The sequence below is a fragment of the Balaenoptera borealis genome (assembly GCF_965194805.1).
Source record: "Balaenoptera borealis genome assembly, chromosome: 6".
Lineage (NCBI taxonomy): Eukaryota > Metazoa > Chordata > Mammalia > Artiodactyla > Balaenopteridae > Balaenoptera > Balaenoptera borealis.
The window spans coordinates 38,123,908-38,143,156 of NC_138863.1; the positions used below are offsets into that span (position 1 = coordinate 38,123,908).

The 19,249-nt window shown below is 42.6% G+C and overlaps 1 protein-coding gene and 1 long non-coding RNA gene across 3 annotated transcripts in view; one reads left to right on the forward strand and one right to left on the reverse strand.

Moving 5' to 3' along the window:
• The window catches only part of LOC309631279, a 357,852-nt gene that overhangs the window by 28,617 nt on the left and 309,986 nt on the right, over window positions 1–19,249 (reverse strand). The gene's annotated exons all lie outside the window — the stretch shown is intronic.
• ANKRD44 (ankyrin repeat domain 44) overlaps window positions 1–19,249 on the forward strand; it is a 323,453-nt gene that overhangs the window by 458 nt on the left and 303,746 nt on the right. The window lies entirely within an intron of this gene.

Sequence of the window (19,249 nt, forward strand, 5' to 3'; positions counted from 1 at the left end):
CTGCTCCGAAAGCCGGCGGCTGCAGCTCTCCTCCCCGGCTCGGTCCCCGCCCTGGGCCGTCGGAACTGCGCGCTCGGCTCGGCGGCCGGGGCGCCCCGGGGGCTGGGGAAGGGGCGGCGGGGCTCCCGCTGGCGTGCGGGGGTGCGCGGCAGTGCGTTGTCCGCGGGCCCGGGCTGGGCAGGGGGAGGGGAGGCTCGAGGTGCTCCTCCGGCTCCTGTGGCGCTGCGCAGCGTGGGCTCCGCCAGCCCGGGTGGGCCGAGGGGAGGCTGGTCCGCGCCGCCGGGAGGAGGACCGTGGATGGAGAGGGAGAAGGGGTGGCAGCCTGGGACAAGCCAAGAGACCCCCAGCCAAGCCGGAGACCGGCCCATACCGCGGCTCTCGTGTGGTCGGGCTGTCTTTACCCTTTTGACATGACATCCTGACTTCCTCTTTAGTAGCCCAGAGGCTGTGTGTGCGTGGTGCGCGACGGGGGCCCCTGGCGCGGCTCTCCCAAGAGGAGTGAAGTCCGGCCCGGGGCTCCACTCGCAGACGGTGGGCTACCACACAGGGTAGCTCTGGAGTCCTTTGCTCGGAAAGGTGTGGGTATTTGCTGGCTCGGTTGACAGTCCTCACTGCAGGTCTGTGCAATGGAAACACCCTACTTTTGCGGACTCCGCTGCTCTGAGGGCATTGACACTCACAGGCGCCCAACCAAGTTGCATGACAAAACTCTGCAGCTCGTCCTACGAAAAAAGGAAACAGCTTGCTTTTTTTTTCTTCTGCCATTTATTCATGGATAGTGAAATGAACATTGTTTTGCGGTCCTGGTAGGCGGCAAGGCAGTCTTGACTTTGACACACACGGTCAAACATGCCAGTCCTTGGTGTTAAACATCTCATACTTATCCAGTGGGTTGCGCCTCGTGCCTCGCTGTCCTCAGTATCCAGCCAGAACTTCCTGCGACTTAAATGCAGTCAGTCACCACGATAATTTTTCTCCTGCCTTTAGATTCAAAGTTTTGCTTTGCTTTCCATAAGTATTTTCAGGCTTTTAAAATTTTCTTTTTTGTGTGGGGGAGGGATCACTGAATTAAAATTCACGTTATCGTTAAATTTAGCAGGGGGAGCAGCTGGTAATCGTGCTGAATCTACTTGTTCGCATTGGTTCCAGAGCATTGAAGAGTGCTTGTAAGTTGATACTAGTTTAGGCTTCCCCTCAACCTTTTGGTCACATACTTGACAACTGTTAGACATTTGCTTGTTTTAAATCTTCCAAGTTTAGTCTGCCTTGGTCTTGTTATCTTTGCCAGTGCAAGTTACTATATTTCTCTGTTAATGCCTAAATCTTCATCTTCAAAGTACAAAAAATGCTTCTAATAGGCGTTGTCATTTTCACATACACAGAAGAATTTCACATAGAATTTTAGAGCTGGAAGGAATGCCAAAGATGATCTTCACCCAGATCCCTGATTTTTTAAATGAAGAAACTGAGGTATAGAGAAGGGAAGCATGTCTTCCTCAAGGAGCCAGCTGTTGACTTGTAGGGTAGAGATGCACTCCTGGCTCCTGCCTCCCAGGTTCTTGTGCTTTCTTCTAGGGGTTAAGGCACCTCCCTCCATCTTGTCATTGGATGTGTTGAAAGGCTGACAAGAAAGGCATCCTCTCCCAAATCAGATCAACACTAGTGAAAAGTGTACTTGGTCTTAGAAAGAAAGGAAGTTATTCTCCAGGACTTATCAGAGTAGGACTTTCAAAGGTCGTGTCTCTTTTAAAGTGTTTCTGAATACATCCCAACCCTTCCCCCAACAAACTGTGGGGGGGAAAGAAAGAGTTGTATAACCTTCATTTGGTTCCATTTACTGATGCGTAAAGGGAAACTAAGGAGTTCTAAGATTCAAGAGCATCTAAAAATTGCCAGCCTATCTTGGGGCAAAACCGGAGGGAGGTTGGGTGAGGAGGTAGACTGGGTGGGGTGGAGTGGTGAACAGTGATGGTTTCTGTGAGGCTTTAGGTCCAGGAAGTGTGTGGTCTTTCTTGCCTTATATAGTCCTACCTTTCAGTTTGAAACTAAATTCTTAGAAGCTGGTTCTTAACCTTACCAGAGGCTTAAAACCCCTTTGCTTAAACTCCTGTTGCAGGAACTTTGCTTCACCATTATGGGTAGGGAGCCACCTGCTTTGAATCCGGGCCTTAGAGTTTGTAGAAGAGTGCCTACGTCTCCACTCAGCTGTTTGTAAAGCAATCACTTGTTAATTCCCTCTCATCTGTTTAACACCCTATTTGCAAGGTGGAGCTTATTTTTGCGAGGGTTCTTGGATTTTTAGTTTGAGGACACATTCTTGCTGTTGATAACCTGAATCACTAGTTGTCTTGTTTCTTTGTTTTATTATTTTGGTTTTTGTTTGTTTTTTTGAGTTTTATTTTGTTATTTTTTTAAAGTGAGGTAATGTTGATTTGTAACATCACATGAGTTTCACGTGTACATGAAAGAAGGTGACGTTTCCTGTCCCACTGGAGCTGGGGGCAGGAGCTTGCTGGCGATGACAGTCACCACCTCAACAGTCAGTCCTGTGCTGACATCTCCATCATGCAAGAGGAGTAAAATGCCTTTTCCTAACTCTGTTTTGGGAGAGTAAAAAGAAAGAGGGAAGGGAGAGGCAAGTGTGGTGTGTTTTTTTTTTTTTTTTTTTCTTTTTTACAATGAAAAGGAACTGGGAGCTATTGCTGCAAACAAACTTCGCGTTGAGTACTTCTGCATTTTAACTGTCTCTTCTGTTTTCCCCTTCACAAAACACACATCAGTTTTCTTGCAGCGTTAGGGGGACCAGTCTTCCTGGTTTGCCAAGGACGGAGGGGTTTTCGAGGACGTGGGACTTTTGGTGCTAAAACCAGGACATTCTAGGCAAATCAGGTCAAGTTGATCACCCTATACAGCACAGCACACACTCACCTATGTAATTAACATAATAATGTAATTATTTCCTCATAGATGGACGTTGGGAGGTTTATTTATACCTTTGGTAAAGTGAGGTAATTTTAAGTTTGGGAAAGAAAATTTCATTGCATCCAGATGTAATACATTTTGTTCCAAGATAGACGTGAAATTCTTTGCAATTTGATTTGATATTGAACTTTGCAGGGCTGCGGGGGGCATTCTTTATGTCATATAGTGAAGGCACTGCAGTGATTTTAAGAGTGTGGCCATATCTTTAGCCTGGCCCCCCAAAAAAAGTTTTTCAAAGTTCTGAAGCAGAATGGTAAGTGCTATTGGACCTTTGAAATATTCACTATTCTTCCTGAATTTGCCAGTGACAGCAGAATGCCATCTCCATCTTGAGGGCTGCCCCTAGACAAACTCTTTCTGCAGGGGGCCCTTTTTGGAGCTTCCTGCCTGGAGGCCTTTTGGTTTGGTGTCCTCTTGCCAAGTCCTATAGCTCACACTTGAGTCACCCACCTCCTTGCCAAAGGCAGTGGCTGGCAGCCGTGGCAGTGGCAAGAAACTAGAAATCCTGTAACTTTGAAGGAAGCATTTCTAGCCCATAGTGTGGGGTCTTGGGACACGTTACATATTTTACTGGGCTGCCCTTGTCCTTCCAGGGCTCCCGGCAGCACTGGGCTTACAGCAGACTCTGTGTCCAGTTCTGACTTCAGCAGAGAAGAAGGGAAAATAAAGACTTTATTCTTTGGACCCTTCTCTAGTTGTTTTGGGATGCAGTCATGTGGTTTGGGGAGGGCACTTGAGGACTGGTGTTTCATGGCAGAGACCTCATAATGGCTTACATAATTGTGATCTTATTGTATGCTGGGCCGTTGCCGTGAATCATCTGTCTTAATCCTCACAGCCATGCTAGGAGGTAGGTGGTTGTGTGATTCTTACTTGACAGATGAGAAAACAGGAATAAAGAGGCTAATTGACTTGTTCGAGGTCACAGACCCAGTAAGTGATGGAGTGCAGTGTCCTACCCTGGCAGTCTGATGCTCTAACCACAAAGCTATACTTATGATAGTTGAAAGGGCAGTGCACCGTAGGACTCACAGATGCCTGCTCTTATTTACCGGGAAGGCTTCGGGTGAGCCACGCTCCCGCATTTCTCCTGGCTCGGGGGCCAGAACCAGGTCTGGCAGAGTCAGGAGCTGCTCTGAGGCCTCTGCTCCTGCCAGACTGGTGCCTGGTGCCATTTGCCTTTCACCTCCCTACCCTGGAGAATGGTGTGTCGGTTGGTAGCTTGGTGATTTTTTTCTTGGTCATTAACAAATAAACTGTGGTCATTGTAGAAAAATCAGAAAGCTAGATAAGCAAAAACAGTTAAAACCATCTGAAGTCTCTATACTCAGAGAGAGCTACTCTTGACAGCTTGATATATTTCCTTCTAGCTTCTGTCTAGGTAGCCAGGTAAGAATTTTAAACATTCCACATGATGATATTGGTATTTTTCTCTTGAGCATCAAGGTGATACCTATGATGTCTAGACCAATGGGTTTTCTAAATAAACTGAATTTATGCCTCTCAATAAACAACTGGCTGCTTTAGTGTAAATCCAGCAGTGGTACACAAGGTCTAGCCCTGGATTGATTGAAAAATTTTTTTTAAGGTTTCAATTTTTACTTCTTTTCTTCTAAACAGGGGGTAAATATAAACTCAAAAAGGCACACTTGTTTGTGCCAGAAATAGGCCTGAAACATTCTTTAAGAAGATTTCTATTTCAACAATATAATGTGAATTTTTAAAAATATTTTTATTGCAGTATAGTTGATTTACAGTGTTGTGTTACAAGCAGTTATTTATTTATTTAAATTTACTTTTGGCTGCATTGGGTCTTTGTTGCGCGCGGGCTTTCTCTAGTTGCGGCGTGCGGGGGCTACTCTTCATTGCAGTGCGCAGGGTTCTCATTGCGGTGGCTTCTCTTTGTTGCAGTGTGCAGGCTTCTCATTGTGGTGACTTCTCTTTGCAGTAACATGGGCTCTAGGTGCATGGGCTTCAGTAGTTGTGGCACTCGGGCTCAGCAGTTGTGGCTCGCGGGCTCTAGAGCGCAGGCTCAGTGGTTGTGGCACACGGGCTTAGTTGCTCCGTGGCATGTGGGATCTTCCTGGACCAGGGCTCGAACCCGTGTCCCCTGAATTGGCAGGCGGATTCTTAACCACTGCGCCACCAGGGAAGTCCAATGTGAATTTTTATAGACGAAACTATAACATGAAATACTTTAAAAATAGGCAGGGGCTACAGAGATCTGATAATCCTGTGGTTTCCAAAATTGCATAAGCTATGGCTCTCCTTTTTGGTTTTTTTCCAAGGAAAATGCTGTATTGAAGCTCAGTATATAAAAGAGGTTGGTGAGAGTAGTGGTCCCTGAGGCCCTTTCAAAGATTATTTGGGTTTAGTATTATTTGAAAGTGTCTTGCAAAACTACTGGTGACTGGGTCAGTGGTTCTTTTCCTGACACACTGTGTACTCAAAAAACAAATAAACATTTATAAGTGTTTGTAGGTGATTAGGAGTTACATAGAATTTGGATGACCATATCATGTTCATCCAAACTGGGACACCTTTGAGGATGATAGTGGGTAACATTAAATCTCACGTTGAGGAAACAGGTGTGAGTCAGGACTGTCCCAGGTAAACCTGGACACAAGGTCACACCACATAAACTACGTTTGCTCACTTCAGTATTGAAGTGACAATAATAGTGAACTAGTTTGGCTAGTAGACTAGTCACTCTCTTTCCAGTCAGATTTACACTGGAGCTGGTATGATAAAGACTGTTTTATGACCTTATGCAAGGCCCGAGTTGGAAATTGGCTTCTTTCTCACACATCAGCTCTGACCAGTTGGTCAGGGGCTGCAGGAGCAATATGTCAGAAGCACTGTGGCTCTTGCAGCCAGAGATGGGGGAGAATGTGATGACTGATAATCAGTGTTTGCTGTGGGTATAAGATAAAGGAGAGGTAGCATATATTGTGCCTTAGCCAACCCTTGGCCAGTCAGATTACCCTCTGTGGGCCTCAGGCTCCTCTTTGTAAAATGAAGAGGTTGGACGGGGCGCCTTTCCAGTGCCTGGGCTCTACCCTCTCCCTCTGTGACTCACTCCTGCACGGGTGTAGTGGCTGAGGAGGGTGTGTTTGCAGATGAGCTCTAACTGAGCTCCCCAGGTAACGAAGTCAAACAGTTAATTTCTGGCTCCAGAAGTGAGTTTCAACCGACGTCAGTAATTCAGGAACTGATTCCTGCCCTGTCTCCCGCTTTCATTTTATAGATAATCCAAGATTATCTAAGATTCTTCATTTTATAGATTATCCATTTTATTGATTATTCCTTTAGTACCCTTTTGCCAACATCATCTTTGGCCTCTGCTCTGCCGTCGGAAAGTTAGGAGAGCAGGTATTTTCTCTTATCGATGTTGATGCTTCTGAAAGAGTTGGTCGCCCAAGAGGTTGAAATGAATGATTCATGACTCTAATTTTTTATGATGATATTCATAACTTTTAAGGATCCTTTCACTTGTCTCTCCTTTTGAAAACTGAAAATTTGTCTAGTACTCATTAATTGGGCCAAGCAAAGAAAAGAAGCATGTAGTCCATCTTTGGGCCATTTCAGGCTTTACTAAGCCAATGTTTGCTTGTATTTCTTGGTTTTCATTTGTCTCTCATCCCCTCAAACACACCCTCATGAGTCATAAGCACACCCATGTAACTTTCTAAGGTATCTTCAATGCCAGGAGACCATTTTGCCCCAAGGGAGCCCCCCACCCCGACCCCAACCAACTTCTAAAATTAAAGGTGTGCAGAAACATCTGAGGCCTAGACACGCAACATTTAATCACAGTTCTAACCTGTTTCTAAAGACTTCCATGTTAAATTGCTTTAGTTTTGCTTTCACTTATTTTTAAAATAACACTTGATTGGGAATCCGAAGATCTGGATTCTACTCATGGTTCTTTTTCTAATAGTTATATAGCTTCAGGCAGGTCCTGGCCTTAGTTTCTTTGTGAAATGGGAGTGGGTGGGTGGAGAGTCCTCTAAATTCTTTCAGCATTCTAACGTTCTAAGAGAGCACCCCAGGTATTTCAATGTCAACCTCTTCTCAACTCTTGGAATCTGGTTTCAAAAAGTATCTGCCTTCCATGAACTTCTGATTTTCCCTCCAGCACCCACAGTTCTGCCTGAGTCAGGGGTCCTTTCCCCCAAAATGCCATCTTCTAGTGTCTCCAGGAGCTTGGTTTTGGGGACACAGAACCCCTGGGGCTTTTCTCAGTGTGGCCTTTTGAGATTCCCTTGAGCATCTTGCAGGGCAAGGGGAGCAAACTTTCAGACCCCATGTTTTTTGTTTTTTTTTTTTAAAACCCTAAACTCTCTTGTGTCTCTTTCTTTTTTTTTTTTTTTAATTTTTATTTATTTATTTATTTATGGCTGTGTTGGGTCTTCGTTTCTGTGCGAGGGCCCTCTCTAGTTGTGGCAAGCAGGGGCCACTCATTGCAGTGCGCGGGCCGCTCACCGTCGCGGTCTCTCTTGTTAAGGAGCACAGGCTCTAGACGCGCAGGCTCAGTAGTTGTGGCTCACGGGCCTAGTTGCTCCGTGGCATGTGGGATCTTCCCAGACCAGGGCTCGAACCCGTGTCCCCTGCATTGGCAGGCGGATTCTCAACCACTGCGCCACCAGGGAAGCCCCAGACCCCACGTTTGTCTGTTGAGAGCTGTGGTGAGCTGGGGCCCACTGTAGCCTTCCTCAGAGGGGCTGCTTTAGCAAACAGCCTCGGTTCTCTCCTTAATCCTGTTTTATTGAACTCCACAATATCTGGGTCTAACAAGTCTGTTTCCCAACCATTGGCCCCAGATATTGGGTGCAGTGGACCCAAAGACCATAAACTTTCACAAGGAGGGATTTCTTGCATGAGATCAACATGTGTAGATACACTCAGTCTGTGGAGGAAACTTGTTTTGGTATCTAAGACTGGCAGAATGAAGAAGAAGATAGGAAGTGAGCACAGGACAAGTGTCACAGCAGAAAGCCAGGCAGAAATTCAGGTCAACTGATACAAATCAGCCAACCAGTTATTGTTAAACAATGGCCTCCTAAAGAGGAGAGGGGGCACCTCTACTCCAGGGGTGAACAGGATGCCTTATTGATTTTGAGAAAGAAAATATTAGAATATTTCTTAAAAAAATACCTTAAAAATTTTGTTTGTGTGTACTTTTAATGTATATTATATGCTAGTACTATAAAACCCTCTTAGCTCTACTTTCCACTTTTGGCCACCTTGGCCAAACCACAACTTAGATTATTGCAGTGGCCTTCTGACTGGTCTTCCCCATCCAGCCTTGGCCCCTGCACTCTATTCAACATAGCTATCTGATGGCTCTCAGATCATGTAGCTAACATCATAGAGTGGTGCCCCGGGCCCTCTCCACCCAGTACTGCCACTCACCTGTTCAGCGTGTCTCTTCCAGTCTCTCCCTGGCTCCTTGGCTCCAACACAGCGGCCTCCTCACTATTCAGTGGATGTGCCAGGTGCACTCCTGCCTCAGGCCCCGAGCTTCCTGCTTCCCGCTTCCCGTGAAGCTCTTCCCCCAGGTATCTGCATGGTCCACCCTCACCTCTCTCAGACCTTTGCTTGAATATTACCTTATCATTGAATTCTTTTCTGGCCACTCTAGTTAAAATGCCCACTCCACACACTTCTTGCCACTGTTTCTTTCTTTTCTCCATGGTACATATCCTTTATACCATATGTTTTATATATATATATATATGTATATTATATACATATTTTTTAAAATAAAAACTTACGTGTAGGAGAGCCACAAGTAACAGGGCAAAGATATATATTTTTTTCATTTCCTTCTGTATCTTCAGCACTTAGAGCAGTGTAAGGCACATAGTGAATGCTCAGTAAATATTTGTTAAGTGAATGAAATAAATATGTATGTATGTGTATATATTTGTATGTGTTCAAATGTTTTTACTTACAAGGTGCTCAAAGAAAACAATTTGGAAAAACTTCTGTAAACAGAGCTTCTATCTGTACACTGGGATATTGAGTTTCCATTCAAACAAAATTCAGAATAAATTTTTGGCCCCATCAGAAGATAAAAGATCACTTTTGGTCTTTTTTTTTTCCGGTTGTTTCCTCTCTTTTTAAATTGGGATGGAGATGGGTTAACATTGTATTTAGTTCTGAGCAAGTTCCATTTCTTTACAGGGGAAGTATCAGGGTGACACTAGGAAAAGGGACCCTAAATATGTAGGGAAGGGGCACTCACACCCATGGCAAAGTGGATCTTCTATGTATTCAAGCAATCAAGGAGTGTTTAATGAACTCCATCTCCATGGCAGTGACTCAGCTGGAGTCCTCTACTCCCCCTCTTTCCACAAAGCATAAGAACAGGTAAGACTAGGTACAATAAAATAGAGACCAGACAGAGAATCGGTAATAAGAAGACAAGATAATACTCATGCTTTATGTGATTTGATCCTAACAACATATCTGTGAAGCAGTGGCTATTATTCTATTTTACAGATGATGAAAATGAGAACTGAGAGATTAAGTAATTAATCAGGGTCACATGACTCTGGGGTTAACATCTGGGCAAGCTTGACTCCAAGGTGCACATTCTTAGCCATTGTGCTTCTGGCCTCCTGACATAGGTGTAGCATCACAAGAGACCCTTTCCCCTGTGGAGGTCATGGTCTTGTTAGAGATGACTGTGAATGCCTTGTATGTGGAAGGCCCGCCTCAAATCTTTATTGAATACATGCGGTATATGAAACAGTTCTCAAACCAGCTATAGCGGAGGTTTAGACTGTATTTTGCGGTACTGATTAGGTACTACAGGAGTCCAGAGATGGGCAGAGTTATTAAGAAAGGCTTCAGGGAGCTGGAGGGAGCCCAACTGGTCCTTGAGGAAAGGAATGATTTAGGCAGCAGATGGGAGTGGAAAGTATCCCAGATGAGTGACGTGCCATGTACCTGTCGGGTAACCTGAGGACTGTGAATTTACTGAAGCATAGGGTTCATGCTAGGAAGGCAGAAGAGCAAAAGGAAGAAATAGTTAACATGCAAACTTGGTAGGAGAGGTGTTTGTATATTAACAAATCTTTCTCACTTGAGTTCTTCTGATAGGTACTACGTGTCCTCTCCTGGAGACCTAAATTAATGAGTTTGTATCTGGACAGAGCTCATTATTCCCATTTGTTGCTTAGGCATGAACTTTTAAAAACTAACACGTACCCCACCTTGTTCCAAAAAGTACTAAAGCATAAGGTAAGGTGTTACCTGTGGGTTCTTCTGTCTCCATGACACCCTCTGCTTGAATAGAATGTTGCATATATTACTTGTCATGGCAACATTTTGTGGACAAACATGTATCCTGGAGTAGCATGGACTTCGTTGAAAGAGGCTGATGGTCTTCATGGTGCAGGACATTGATGGAATAATGTAGTAGTCCTAGAGATGGCCTGTTTTTAACCTAACACATTTTTTAAATTAAAAAAAAATTACTTAAAAAAATAGAGACTGTGGGGATTCTACAATAACAAGATCCCATTTCTTAAAAAAAAAAAATTGCATGAAAAAAAAGATGGAGGGGAAATATATAGATTAAATGAGAATTAAGACTAATTGGATTCTGATGCAAACAAACTTAAAAAACACACTTCTAAGAGACAGTTGGAGAAATTTGGATACTGACTGGCTATTTGGTGACTTAAAGTATGAATATAGTATTGTGATTATGTTTAAAAAGAGAATCCTTATCTTACAAAACAAGAAAAAAACCCATGAAACCTTAGCATTTGCCCAGGGCACTTAAATATTTTAGTTGACTCACTCTTTTTTGGAAACTGTTTCTCTTTTTACTTCTTCCTGCTCCTTTTGTTCTCCTCCAAGCCCTTCACTCTCACGTGATAGAATATCTTCAATAGAGTTTTTAGAATCCTTTTTGATTGATTGTCAGAAAAGCGCACAATTCTGCTAGTTCTGTTGCCTGAAGAAATATGCTTCTGAATTAGTTGTGAGGTTCACCCACCTATTGACTTAGTCTAAGCGGTACTCATGACTCCAGTCAGATATTTGAGTGTCTGCCTTAAAAATCACATCTTGTGTGTGTAAGGAAGACCTGGATTTGGCTGTCCTTGTAAAATATTTCAGGGTGAGGTTTTTCCAGGGGAATTCAGATTATTAGAGTTGCCAAAAAGTCATTTTGTTATATTAACTTTTTAACCCTGTTTCTATCTAACCCGGGTAGTTTTTAAAAACAGCAAGCAGTTATAAGGTCTCAATTTTAATGACCTTGCCTCCTCCCCTCTCTTCTTACCTGAACAGGAAGTGTGTGTTGGTCGTTGCCCCAGGGATTTCAGTGTTGCTTTACACATGCTGAAATATCTTCGTTTATTCCTACAAGTGTGAAAATCTTTCCATATCCTTCTTAATGGAGTCCAGATTTCAGAATAGACTGTAAGCTTGAGAATTGGCCAACTGCAACTTGAGTAAATGATAGTGTCATAAGTTATTTAGAAGCCAAGTGAATAGGGTTTTAGGTGCCCTGGAGCCTCAGTACAATTATGTCTTGGGGCCTCTGAGGCGAGTGTAACATTTAGTTGCTAATGCTCCATTTCTTAGCAGCCAAGAAGGAAAAATCTTGTTTTGAGAAGCTCTGCTCTTTAGCAAAGAGTCTTATGTCAGGGTTCTAGGGTACTCTATTACTGTATTCGTAATGTTTTAAAATATTGTGGCATCTCAATGAACAGTTTCCAAAAATATTACATGGGAGTGGCATAGTTAAGAGAACACTGAATTGATGTCTGGAGATCTAGGCTATAAGCACATCTCTTCTCCTAACTAGCTTTGTCATTCTTCCTGTGACACAACTTTCCTCGATTATAAAATGGGTATAATAATACTTGCTTGATGGGAAAGTTGTGATAATCAAGTGGGAAAAGCCTTTGTCCAGCAAGTGGCTCATGGTAGGAACTCAATAGTCTTTGAACCTCTAGTTGGTTCCTCATTTGTCAAATTAAAGAGACTAGCTCTCTAGGATTAATTTCAGCTCTATAAGAATATGATTTTAATTATGTTTTGTTTTAAGTTTATGCCCATTTATCTGGTCTTCCTTCTCTCTAACTTAAACAACATTGGTAGAGAGTGTGTGTTTGTTTTATTTTTGTGTGAAATTTCCATCCGTAGGTTTGAATTGTAGCATTTTGGTCCCCCTACAACTTTAGGAGGTGTATTTTTCTTTCATTTCATTTTAAACAAATCAATTGACTTAGTTTATTTGACTGAAGAATCTTATGTTTAGATAGGAGAATAACTGTGAGTTGAAAAAATTCTGAGGCATTTGCAGTCATTCTTGATTTAAGTTGTCAAAAAGAACTGAAAATTACTTATAAGAATGCCATTTCCTCTTCGCAGAAGTATATAATGGTGTCTTTTTGAGGAAGTAAGAACAAAATAGTTGATAGAGCAATCTTGATAAAAAAAAAATCATGGTGTAATTTCTGAAAAACATTGCTGTAAAACTTCAAGCCTTGAATGAATACATAACAGGATAGAAAACCCTAAATTTCTCTGAAAAAAATGTGGTTAAAAAAGTCAGATGACACATCCTGTGTAAAAAGTCACTTTAATTTAGAGTCCTTTTTCTCTTAAAACTACAGAATGCTATTTAGAGAGGAGGTAAGTTACACATCATTGGATACATGTGTGTATATTAATTTTAAAGTGTATTTCAGTTTGAGTTTATACCCAGTGAAGGTGTAGGGCAAAATAAAAAGGGTCACGGGAAAATGAAAATAAGAATTGGTACCAAAAAAAAGAAAAAGAGTAGATTAAAGAAAGAAAAATAGGAGAGAAACATATTTTAAAAAAAGAAGGAAGGAAGTAGGAATGGGAGGGAGGCTGAGCGTATTGCTTTCTGAGGTGAATGTTGGAGGTGCTGTTGAATGTAGCCTGAGTTGGTCATCCCTGCTCTCTCTGTTCTTTGAAATAATTTTTAACATCGATCTCTGCTCTTCAGCCACCTTGACCCTTATTTCTTGGAGTTCTAGAATCAGAATAACCAAAGTGGAGGTTGTTACTTAGGCTGCAGAAGAAATGAGCAGAGCTATGTACCCAGAAGAGTGGAACGAATCAGGCTGATGGGAATCTGGCTCATCCTTTGGGTCCTTGCTGCTGATACAGAACCCTCAGAATCGGTGCAGTGGCCGGCAGATGATAACTTGTTTTACATAGTGGGCAGGCAGGTACTGAAGGCTCCTATGACTGGTGACTAGTTTCCTGTGACATATCTGGTGTTAAGCACCCACGGTCCGTCCGTGTGAGTTGAACTCAAGGACATTTCTTCATCACTGCCTTACCTTTTCAATGATCCTTTCCAGAGATCTAATTCTCAGCTCCATTCCTCCTGTGAATTGGCCGGGAGTCATCACACCTCCCTGGGCCTCAGTTTCCTCTAAGTGATGAGGACGTTGGCTTAGGTGAGCCAGCTGCCACTCCAGTGTTCCATGACTTTGACCCAGAGGCTGGCAGACCACTCACTGTGCACAGGTCAGATCCAGCCCGCCGCCTGTTTATATGGCCTGTGAGCCAAGAATAGTTTTCACATTTTTAAATGGTTGAAAGAGATCAAAAGAATAATATTTTGACACACATAAAAATTATATGACATTCAAATTTCAGTGTCCATAAATAAAACAGAACACGGCCTCCCTCATTTGTTTATGTACTGTCTGTGGCTGCTTTCGGGCCCTGAGAGCGGAGAGGAGTCCTTGTGACAGAACCTATATGGCCCGCAACGTTGAAGATATTTACTATCTGGCTTTTTGCAGAAAGTTTGCCATCCCCTGCTCTAACCTGAGCACACACTTGGGACCGTACTTTTCAGAAATTGAGTGCTGCCTTCTTACAACCTTAGTATTACCTAAACTGAACTTTGATCTAGACTTAATTAGATTAAGATGGGAGAGTCTTGCCTTTATTATTTTCTCCAGGAGAAAGTAGAAGCTTAGTTAGCTTTCTTGGTATGCTTTTAATTAAAAAAAAAAATCCTCTTTAAAACAATGTTTTGTTTGTACTCAGACTTTTTTTTTCTCCCTCTAGGAATCACTGTAGAAAAGGAAGCCGTAAGTTTATATTTTAAATCATTTGCCTTTTAAACTGGATTTTTAAACTCCAGATGTGGACTCAGAAACAGTTAAAATGTACTTTTGATGCTCTCAAAGAGCTGAGACAGGATAGGAGAGCTTTACCACTTTTATATATATATATATTTTTTTTCTTCTTTTTTTTAACATCTTTATTGGAGTATAATTGCTTTACAATGGTGTGTTAGTTGCTGCTTTATAACAAAGTGAATCAGCTATACATATACATATATCCCCATATCTCCTCCCTCTTGCGTCTCCCTCCCACCCTCCCTATCCCACCCCTCTAGGTGGTCACAAAGCACCAAGCTGATCTCCCTGTGCTATGTTTACCGCTTATATTTGAGAGTGAAACAGAAATCTTAAGATTTTTCTATTTCCCATTGTGTGCTGAAAATGCTAGTTTTAGTTTCTTTGAGTAGGGTCTCCAGATTAATGTGGGGATGAAAATGGTTTTAATTTTTATGGAAAACCAATTTAAACAATTAAATACATTTAAAAGATACACTTAATTATTATGCATGGAAATCATAAAATTAAGAAATAAATATCAATAGTATCTGCTTATCTAATGTTTCTCCTTATTCTAGGACGTTCTCTCCGAAGCTAAATCTGGTAATTTCTGTGTGAGTTATGAGTTTGGGTGAGTGTGTGCATGTGTGTGTGTGTGTGTGTGTGTGTGTGTGGTTTCCAGTGTTCATGTCATTATAATTGTAAAGAGGATTTGCCTCCCACTCTTGAGCTTCCAGAGTCATTTGAGTTATTCTAAAACTCCTCCTAGGCCGGGACTTCCTTTTGATCTTGGGAGAAGATGGGTACCTTGAACTGGTTAAGTGAGGAGCGGAAGGGCAGTCAATCAACACATGTCATCTTTCTTTTAAAAGTTAGCTTCATTTTTCTCTTCTGAGCCTACAGAGAGAAAGAATTAAGACTGAAGGGGGGGCTTCCCTGGTGGCACAGTGGTTGAGAATCTGCCTGCCAATGCAGGGGACACGGGTTCGAGCCCTGGTCTGGGAAGATCCCACATGCCGCAGAGCAACTGGGCCCGTGAGCCACAACTACTGAGCCTGCGCGTCTGGAGCATGTGCTCCACAACAAGAGAGGCTGCGATAGTGAGAGGCCCGCGCACCGCGATGAAGAAGTGGCCCCCGCTCACTGCAACTAGAGAAAGCCCTCGCACAGAAACAAAGACCCAACACAGCTAAAAATAAATAAATAAATAAATTTATTAAAAAAAAAAAAAAAGTTGTCAAATGGAATTCAACTCAAAGTCTTTAAAAAAAAAAAAAAGACTGAAGGGACTTGTTGATAAAGAAGATTTGTAAAGAAATTCTTGTAGTGTATAACTTTAGAAAACATTGACAGTGACTTTGTACCTAAAGTACCTGAAGACCTCCAACATTTTCTGAACAATATTATAAATCCTCCGGGGGAGACAGGAGGCGAACACGAGAATCCCCATTTTTCAGAGGGAGAAACCGAGGCCAGAGGCTGTTGCTGGGCTTGCTGACTCTCAGTCGGGCTAGAGCTCTTGTTTTTCCTCTGGCTCAATCTGAGGTGCATTTCATTTGCCTGTCCTGTTCTTAAACAGCACTTGTAAAAACATGTGTCGTTTCTACAGTTATATTTAGGATACAGCTTGAAACACTGCATAAACACCCCAGGATAGAATACTGAAGTCTGCTGCCTGGTAATTATTATGTGGTTCTAGTGTCATGTTGTCTGTGTTATCCAGGTTAGAACTAGATCACCCAGTTTTAAATTGGTCTAGAAGAGGGGGCCCCTTGTGTACAGGGCCGAAAGGATATTGCCTCATGGTTCCCCTTTGGGTTAAGAACTTTGTGATATACAGAAGGCCGTGGAACTTCATCCTTGTTTGAAAACACTTGTAACTGGGAAAAGTGCTGAAATACTAAGGCTTTCCCACGCCCTGACCCCCAGAATACCTCCACAGTGTGCTTTGTTTTCTTTTTTCGAATTTCCTGAGAAGTATCTGAAATGGCCATCTGAAGGGAATGTTTGTCACACAACTGCTTAATCTCTAGACGTGTCTAAATGCAGATGTAGTTAACCAGTACTTTCATTTTCCTTCTTACATGGGCAGGGGCGAGTTTCTTGGTTGAGCCTCTTACTTCTGGTTTTAAGCCATGTTTAGCTCCTTGTTTAGTGTGTGGCTTGGGAAGGTGGGAGCTAAGCCGTTCGTTTACTCTTCACTTAGGAGGGAAAGTGTTTGCACGCCCACTTTTTAGTATGCAGGGTTCTGGTGAACCTGATAGTAGGTTATCAGTAACTACTAACTGAATGAATGAATGATCCAGTGCCAGTTTCTGCTGCTGTGTTTTCTCCTTCCCCACCATCCTTCCCAGTTCCTTAATATTTACTTTCTTTCCTCTTCCTGAAATCATTAAAATGAAGCCAGAAAGGTCAGGACATGATTAATATTTTGTTATATAAATAGCCCTAGTAAAAGGATTGGTGGTGGAAAATATTGTCAAGTTTTTTGGTGGATGTTTTTTTCTTGGTTCCCTGTTAAATATGTATAATCAAGAATTGTGTGACTGATAGCTCATTGTGTCATGACATGAGCAGATCTGAATCAGCCTCCCTCACCCCCAGTCAAGGAAATAGCACAGGAGGAAATGTTCGGTTATCGTTTTTTTATAGTTACAAGATTTTAGATGGGCTTTAACTGAGACAGGTCTTTAAAGACTTGCACAGGGACTTCCCTGGTGGCACAGTGGTTAAGAATCCGCCTGCCAGTGCAGGGGACACAGGTTCAAGCCCTGGTCCGGGAAGATCCCACATGCCACGGAGCAACTAAGCCCGTGCGCCACAGCTACTGAGCCTGTGCTCTAGAGCCCGTGAGCCACAACTACTGAGCCCGTGAGCCACAACTACTGAAGCCCGCACACCTAGAGCCCGTGCTCCGCAACAAGAGAAGCCACCGCAATGAGAAGCCTGTGCCCTGCAACAAAGAGTAGCCCCCACTCGTGGCAACTAGAGAAAGCCCACACGTGGGAATGAAGACCCGACACAGCCAAAAATAAATAAATAAATAAAATAAAATAAAATAAAGACTTGCACAGGAAGTCACTGTTAATGTGGGTGCTTGGTTTAAAGCACCGAGCTTATATGGGCCCAAAGGAGGCAGAATATGATTCCCACCATTGATCCTGGGTGGACCAAAGGGAGGGCCAAGCCGGGCCATCTAATGATGCTCACGAACAGCTCTACAACATTTTTTATCCTCAACTTTTACCTCTGAAAGATTTTTTTTTATTTTATTCTTTTTAATTTATTATTTTTGGCTGTGTTGGGTCTTCGTTTCTGTGCGAGGGCTTTCTCCAGTTGCGGCGAGCGGGGGCTGCTCTTCATCACGGTGCGCGGGCCTCTCACTGTCGCGGCCTCTCATTGCGGAGCACAGGCTCCAGGAGCGCAGGCTCAGTAGTTGTGGCTCACGGACCCAGTTGCTCCATGACATATGGGATCCTTCCAAACCAGGGCTCGAACCCGTGTCCCCTGCGTTGGCAGGCAGACTCTCAACCACTGCGCCACCAGGGAAGCCCCCCTCTGAAAGATTTTTACAACTATGTATTCCCTTGCACATTTTTTAGGTTTTCATCATAAAGTTAGAAAGATACAAAGGATGTGATTCCTGGCATAATGTAAATATTGACTTTTAAAACAAAAATGTTGTATCACTGTTTAAAATGTATTGAATGGAATTTAAACACTGTTGTGATTTGATATGTCCCATCATCACTTAAAAATACCTGAGCAGGCAGTTCTTTAATAGAAGGAACTTTTACATTGTTCTTTTTTCTCCTTGAATTCATACTTCCATTTTACTTCCTCACACAGAATTTTACCCAAGTGTAATACGTTAAAAACCCTGATTATCCAATGATACTTTGCAATAAAAATATGATCCTAAGGTGGTAAGGATTATATAAATTTCTGAATTGATTTTATCTGTATAATAATTATTAACAATTTGTCAAAACTTAAATATCAATATAGTACAAAGTTCGATAAATTATTAACAGAACCTGCAAAGTAAGACATTCTTGTTTGAAATGCCTTTCTTAATCTCTGTATGAGGCTGGCTTTCTTGTTTTAAATTAGTTTGAGTATTTGTGGAGAACGTAACTTACTGCTGGGATGATACGGGTGTTCTTTAAAGGAAGTTCTCCTGACCTGTAGTATTTTGAATGTGCCCTTTCTTTGGCACCAACACGTTTAACACCTTGCGGGCAGTTCCCTTGGTCAGAATCAGAATGGGGGAGAGGTAAGTCTACCTTTTGTCACGTGGGAGAAGAAAGATTCCCCAGGAGAGATGTGTGAAAAAAGCAGCAGCAGGTCTCCTGAACCGATGCCTTTTAGGAAGGTGGACATTTGGAAGCTGAGGATGTGGATCGCGATTCCCACACACAGCCTGTGTCTGCAAACCCCTCACAAAGGCTTCCTGTGCTCCAGGGGGTGAAGGGCCCCTACGTGAAGTCACTGCTCTAGAGAGGCAGCCCTAGAAGAGCTGATGTCGTCCTGGGGGGCGACCTGCATTCCTGTGCCCCCTGGAGTCCCATCAGTTGGCCAGCTGGGTCACCAGGTCACCTCAAGTGTGAATGAGACACATTAGTCAACTCTCATAGGCAACACAGATCTTCTTTGAAAGCTTGTGCTTGCAATTTTGAAAAACTAGGCTCATATGTGTTAAAATTTTAACTTTTGGAGGTAAGGTAGAGGGATATGTAATAGGGCTTTAGATATATTCTCACTTAAAAGATATTTAAAACTAATTAACCCAAATAACATTTCTTTCATGATTTCTGTGTTTCTGAAAGATAATTCTAGTAACTAGATCCTTGATGAAAAGTCGGTTTCATGTGTATGGATGTTTGGACAACTTATCCCTCCGGCATGTGAAACTTTATTTGACGCTTGGGAAGACTTCCTCTCAGATGTGTTGAATCTGGTGTCTATATAGTACCCCTCCTCATATTCCACTCTGTGCCATAATAATCGTGGGATGTTAGCAATGGTGTTTCTCATTAAATTTTAAAATTTAATTAGAATTCAGTGTCTTGGAAGGCTCATTTCTTATATTTAAGGACCCAGATCCTGCTCTTATAAATGATTTT